We start from the raw sequence: 7,143 nt of genomic DNA on the forward strand, positions 1-7,143 counted from the left end.
TACTGTTCTGACAGTCCATTTATCCTATGGAGATGAAGTGACAACTAATCTTGTGTTGTCCCATCAGTCGTATAGAAGACAAATATTGTCTCACCAAACTCCTACTATGGAAGCTAGATAGCACCTAGAGAAAAAAGGGAGATGTACCCCTTTTCCTACAAGACTCATTTTCCTCTATAAATACTCATAGATTGTAAGTGTAAACGGGACTTTTAGATTCACGAACACAGTGAACTCAATATATTGTAAACAGAATATACTCTTAACTAGAGAACAATCTCACCCCAAATAAAAGTGACTCGTGGACTATAGTTAATTAACACTGGAACCACATAAAAATATCTTCACATACTTACAATTAATTTTTCTAATACTTTATTAAGAAATTGTTAAAAAATTTAGTCAATATTTTGGTACTTTTATTGAGAGTTGTAGAAGGCTTTCGTCAAAAGAAAAACTTGTATTGAAATGGTGTTAACGAGAAATAACCAATGACCTCCTCAACCGCCTGATGGCCCAGCGCACCTTGAGGAAGAAGTAGCCTCTTAAGTAGAGGGTTAAGAAGGCGATACTAATGATCCTATATACTCAGGAGATGAAAATGAATACAAAGATCGTGAGAAGACGAATATGTTGAGCTCTTGTCATTGAGGTGACAAGCTACTAAGCACGATACAGAGTTAGCATAAAAGAAAGAAATTAATAGGAGAATACAAGAGGCCTTGGCCGCCATGAAGAAAACTATGGCAAAGGCAGGTCTCGATGTAGATCGCGCTCTATTCCACCCGCATTCAATAATGTTGGAGAAGGCCCATCACAACCCCAAGAAAACCAAAAATGGAAAGATAAAGTACATAGTTCTATTAGATACCCCTATGAAGATACTCTGAAGGATAACCCAACCTTATGTCACAGACATCATTTTGAACCAAACCTTGAAAAACAGAAGAAATAGAAGACTGACCAGCAACAACAATAGTAGAGGAAGACTCCATCTAAAAAAATAACTTATGTCAAAAATAATAAAACAATAAATAAAAGATAAAAATGAAAAAACAAAACAGAAAGAACTTTAAAAACAATGGACAAAAAAATACCTTCTCAACAGTTTGAACACAAGCCATAGAAGCACCAACATCAATAAAATCATCATTATCATTAGAAAATGAATCCTAATTAATAATAATAAAAAATCACAATAAAATAAAAAAAAAATCGAAGCAGGACAAGAAAAACAGGAAAACAATAAGAAAATAACCCAAAATAAATCTCTTTCAAATCAACAAAAATTCTTGAAGCATCAACCAATTTATCATCAATTTTTGTGCACTCTAGTGCAGTAGATGCATCTACTACATCTTCATTAAGCTTTGTACCACCATCAACAACAACATGCACCTCATCACTTTTTACCTTTTCAACAACGGACACACACTGTCCACCATCATCTCCACCCCCACCACCATCATCAGCATTTGGGCCACCACCACCAGTGCTGTCATTGAAATTATCACCAACATCACCATCACCTTTAACATAATCATCTCCGAGCTCATTGTCTTCCTCAAAATTAATTTCTTCATCATCCTCTCTTTCACCATCACCAACAACATCACCATCATTTTCTGAGGAGCGAAGCACATCCTCTATTTGGCTTGACCAGAGGCTATAAGTAGAACGCGAAGACTAGAAAAAAAAAGGAAATTTGAATAAAAAAAAATAATACAAAAATAACAAAACAACTACATTAAAAAGGAAACAAAAAATAATACCTCAATAAGAGTATCCATCTTTCTGTTCAAATCAGCAAAACATAATAATTCGCTGCTGGCTAAGAACAAGAGATACATCTTTTTTTAAATCCTCGTACTCAAAACGAGTAACATGCTCATGAGCCTTAGACGATGATGGACCAACTTGATCACCTTCCACAACAGCATTGGGCACAGATTTAGAGCTGAATTCTTGATTACCTTTACCTTTATCCTTAATAATGGAAGGAGTAGTGTCACCTAAAAATAATCAACCAAATTCAAACTGGTTCTCTCAACAGAAGTTGGAAAAATATTTTCATGTTGTAACTGAAATAGAATAAGCACAAAAAAATGAATAAAATTGAAATAAAAATACAATTCATAAAAAATTGAAAAAAAATAACCCTAAAACAACTAAAAAACAAAAGAAAACAACACACATATACCTGCTTTAAAGGCCAATTGAAGATGATGCTTTTTGTTGGAATTTATTTTACCAGGATCTTAGATCTACTCACAAGTATGTTTATTAACATCCTAAATATGAACTTTCTAAAACGATGAAATAAACACATATAAAGTTTAGGAAACCTTACATTGGGTGCAGCGGAATATAATGACTCCTTCCGTTCAGATATCTAGCCCTTGATTCCTTTCTGTAGCAGAGCATTATCAATATCTGAACATGGATCTCTTTCTCTGAATCTTTGATGCTGAATCTCCTTTGCAGATGATCTTTCTTCACGATCTTCCTCACTATGATTGAGGTATCACTTGATGTGTGTGGGCACTACTCATACACTAAGGATTTCGAAATTATCAAGGAAGAAGAGAGAGAGTGGTCAGCTAAAGATAGGGAGAGAGAAGGCTCAGTTTTTCTGAATAGAAAAAGTCAGAAGAAAAGTGTGTAATTTTTCTGAAGCCTTCACTATCTATTTATAGCATTCCACTAGGGTTAGATTTGAATTATATGGCATTAAAATAATGAAAAAATCAATTTAAAAAAGCTACAAAGGTGGCTGGCCATACACTTAATGGATTGGGCCTTGGGCTTTGCAATTTTGCAATTTTAACACATTTTGTATCTGATTTTCTCAAAAATGCCAATTTCCTAATTCAATCATTTAAATGCCAATTCTAACTATTTAATAACTATAAATAATTATTAAATAATATTGTCATTTATCATATTTATTAATTGAACCATACAAAGTATCATAATTAACAAATATGCCCCTATAAACTCTTTCTTTACAATTTCGCCCTTACTTAGTGAAAATTTCACAAATAGACATAGTCTAACTTGTGAATTATAATTGATTAATCAAAACCAATTACATGAGTCTTACAAGCAATATTATCTCAACTAGTGGGGGGACCATGGGTCTATATAACCGAGCTTCCAATAAGTAGATCAAGAATTTAGCACTAAAATTCACTAACTTATTAATTCTTCGTTGAATCCACGCATAGAACTTAGAATTGCATTCTCAGTTATATAGAATGCTCTATATGTTCCACCATATAGACACATCATTAGTTATCCATTGTTATAATCCTAAATTGATCAATGATCCTCTATATGAATGATCTACACTGTAAAGGGATTAAATTACCGTTACACCCTACAATGTATTTATTCCTTAAAACACTTGACCCCGTATAAATGATATTTCAGCTTATGTGAAATGAGTACTCCACCATTTATGTTCGTTTGGTCAAGCTCGAAGGAGATCATCCTTTGCTTACTATTCGCCAGATAGAAGCTATAGATTCCATGTTTATGATAGCGCTCCCACTCAATTGAACTACCGTGTTCCCAAAATGTACGTATCACCCTGACCTAAAAGTAGGCTTAACTAACAAATCAAAGAACACGAATAGCCTTTCAAGATTGAGCCTAATCATAACAGGATTAAGATCATTTGATCTAGGATCAACTAGGCGATATTGACTTGAATAGATATTACGGTAAGTTTAATAAATCTAAGTCAAAGTTCAATATCGGTCCCTTCCGATGCATACTCCATGCATCCAACCTGAGCTTTACTTTAACCAATGCTCTGGAAAGAACATAGCACTTCTCCAAATGCAAGTAAACTCTTGTTGTAGATTATCATATCAGTAAAACCCTGTGTCTGATAAATCTAGGAAACTTTATTCACATAGTCATGTTTACTTTCCAATGTGTTGACGGCACAATAAACAGGATCAAGTATGTGAAAAGGGTTTCAGATGAATTTATACATTATGTACATATAATCATGAAATAAATCATGTGAACCATGCAACATTAAATGTTATATTGAAATGAGTTTTATTTAGGGCATAAAACCCAACAAACTCCCACTTGCACTAATATAAAACAAAAAGTGCGTTTCAAATAATCTCAACACCTTGATATACAAATCAAGTGTAGTAGTAGTAAACTCCTCGTAATAGGATCTGAAAGGTTGAATTAACCACAACCTTTTCTCCACCATTACTCTTCCTTAATCACAAAATCATTGATAATGTGAAATTCCTCTCTATATGTCTACTCTCTTAGGATATTGGATTCTATACCTTTGGCAACTACTTTTGGTTAATCAGGAAATTAACACTAGTAGTTTAAGGCAATTTGGAATGGTGCCAAAGATGTATAGAACTTTCCTTAGACTGAATAAGTACCTTTCCTGCAGCTTTAACATTCAGTCTCTCTCTGGTAGACCTAGAGACTTCAGATAGGTTTTTAAACTTCTCCAAAATCACTATTCCACCCCCAGAGTAACCACCATCTTATCAGAAAGGTTTTCTAGCACTAAGGCAAATTTCGAAATCTGATATGGTGTAGTCTAAGAGTTTTTAAACACACTCTTATAGACTAACATATAGTTCCTCTTCTTTATCTTAAGATTTACTTGATTGTCTTCCAATGTTCTTCTCCTGGATTAATCTGATACCTACTCATTACTCCCACTCAACGGCAGTGTCCTGTCTAAGGCATACAAAAGCATATCTAAGACCTCTCACTGTTGATGTAAGAAATTCTTTCATGGCTTTATCTTTTCTGGAATAGTTAAGACTTTTCCTTAGATAAATAAAATCTATGCCTAAGAAGTTGTGAAGCTTCTATATATTGCCATTAGAAAGAAAATGCTTCAGCATCTTACTTAAGTTGCTTGCATTAGAGTAAGTAATTACCAGGTATACCACAAGCCATAGGTTTAGATAAACTCAAACCTATAATACTAGGAACAGGAAGTTTTGTTAAGTCCATTGAATGGACTTATAAACGAAAATTTCCTTTTATGTCCTTGTAATAGAAAACTTTAGGTTATTCCATGTGAATGGATTAAACCATAGTTCTATTGGCTTTCTTCTTAGTTTCTTATCTTGACAATCCATTACTTGTTTAAACTCACAATGGATTTTAATCACTTGTGTCTCCCAAGTCATAAGAAGGTGAGTTCCTAGAAACTCTCCCACTACGACAAGGTACCGTGAATTATGTCGAAGAAAACTAAATGGTATTGATCTCTTCGGTTGTGACAAGACAACAGAGGCAGTGGGATCATCATATGTTATATAAGATGATAGAACACTTTTGGAATCAAGAATTAAATATCTCCTTTATTTGCTACTTGTTTTTCAGACTTAGTCATTTTCTTAGAAAAGTAGTATTTGTTTGAACAAACACTTTCTTATCTATTGACAATGGGATGGTCCACCCCTAATCACTTAGAAAAGCTAACAAACCATGGTTAACAGTTCTAGCCTTTCTTAAGATTTTGATTAGGTCATCCATGAATCTAGTAATGATTTTCATTAAGTATACAACCATTACATCATTCTGAAATTGTATTACCATAGAAGGACTTAGGCAACGACTAGTAACTAATCATCAATATGCAAATCGAAATTTCTGGGGAGGTAAGTTTGGATATAATTCAAAAATCAATGTAATGATCTTTGAACTGCATATCTACTAACTATTTCTCCACCCCTATCAGTTCGCAAGATCTTTAACCACTTACCTTAATGGTTTTAACCATTGCTAGAAATTTATGAAATTTTTCAAACATTTCAAATTTCTTTGCATAAGGTATAATCTAGAGTTATCGTTTAAGAATACAACGAAAAACTCATATCCACCCCTGAATGTACATCCATCTGCGAATGAGATGAACTACTTTCAGTGGATATAGGCATATTAACTCTTTGCAGAGATTGATCTTGTCAAAACCACTATGAACAAGATACAAATGCCATAGATTAAAAAAATGTGGTAGTGTCTTTTGATGACATAGGTTTAGTTACATCAAAGAGTTCTTAGAATAGTGCAAGTGGATCCTGGTCACAGAATACCTAACTCATATTCCATACAGTTTTAATCCATTAATAAAATATGGATATTAAACACTTGAGAAAGTGTAACTGTATTGTATCTGGAATCAAAATATAAGAAAAATTCTGTTTGGATTCTAAAATTAAAGTCAAAGACTGAAATTCAACCAAATATAATGAGTAATTCTTTCTTGGACCACCACTACTATTTAAACTCTAAGTCAGATTTGCCCATACAAGTAGGAGATTTCTAAGATTGAGGATTTATATCAATTGGGAATAGAATTTCGGGATTATAATCATATGCGTCATTTAATTTCTTAAGAGAAAATATAATGACATGAAATGATTTATAGACCATTCATCCAATGATATATTATTGAGCTAATTCGAAATGAATAAGCTAAGAGGAATTAGGATAATTTCGTTTATAAATAAGAATCCAACGATGCTTCGATTAGCGAAAGACAAAGTAATCTTATTTATGTAATCTTCTTGTTTCATATCGTAAAAATACTAGTCTAAGGTGTCATCAATTGATGAACAGCTAGATGTCGCATATACAATATTTATCTTTCGAGATCTAACACTATTATGTATGTCTAATGGTGAAAATCCACTAGGGATTTATCTCATTAGATAAACAAGCCAAGTTAGACCAACAATGAAGATTCGAAATGAAACTACAACTTAATAACAGAAAATAACATGGTTCAATATAAATTCATACACAATTCAGAAATTATAAGCATATAGCAAGTAGGAATGACAAGTGAAAATACTAAAACTTACAATCCTAAATAATTTCCAAGGTTTTCAACAAACTGATATCAGTGTCCCGTTTAGGCGAGAGTCAAAGCTACCATTCATTGAATAGAGTTGTCAGCTCGTCTAAAATGTTAAACATTCTAGCAACCTTTTATTCGATCAAGATTGGAATTCAGCGTTGTCCCGTTTAGGCGAGAGTCAAGGCAATTCTATCTTATGAGCTTCCACCATTGTTTCATAATTTGCAAGTCAAGTATGGTCGCCACCATTAGGGTGATCCATACCATACAAAACA

The sequence above is a fragment of the Cannabis sativa genome, chromosome X (assembly GCF_029168945.1).
Source record: "Cannabis sativa cultivar Pink pepper isolate KNU-18-1 chromosome X, ASM2916894v1, whole genome shotgun sequence".
NCBI classification, from domain to species: Eukaryota; Viridiplantae; Streptophyta; class Magnoliopsida; order Rosales; family Cannabaceae; genus Cannabis; species Cannabis sativa.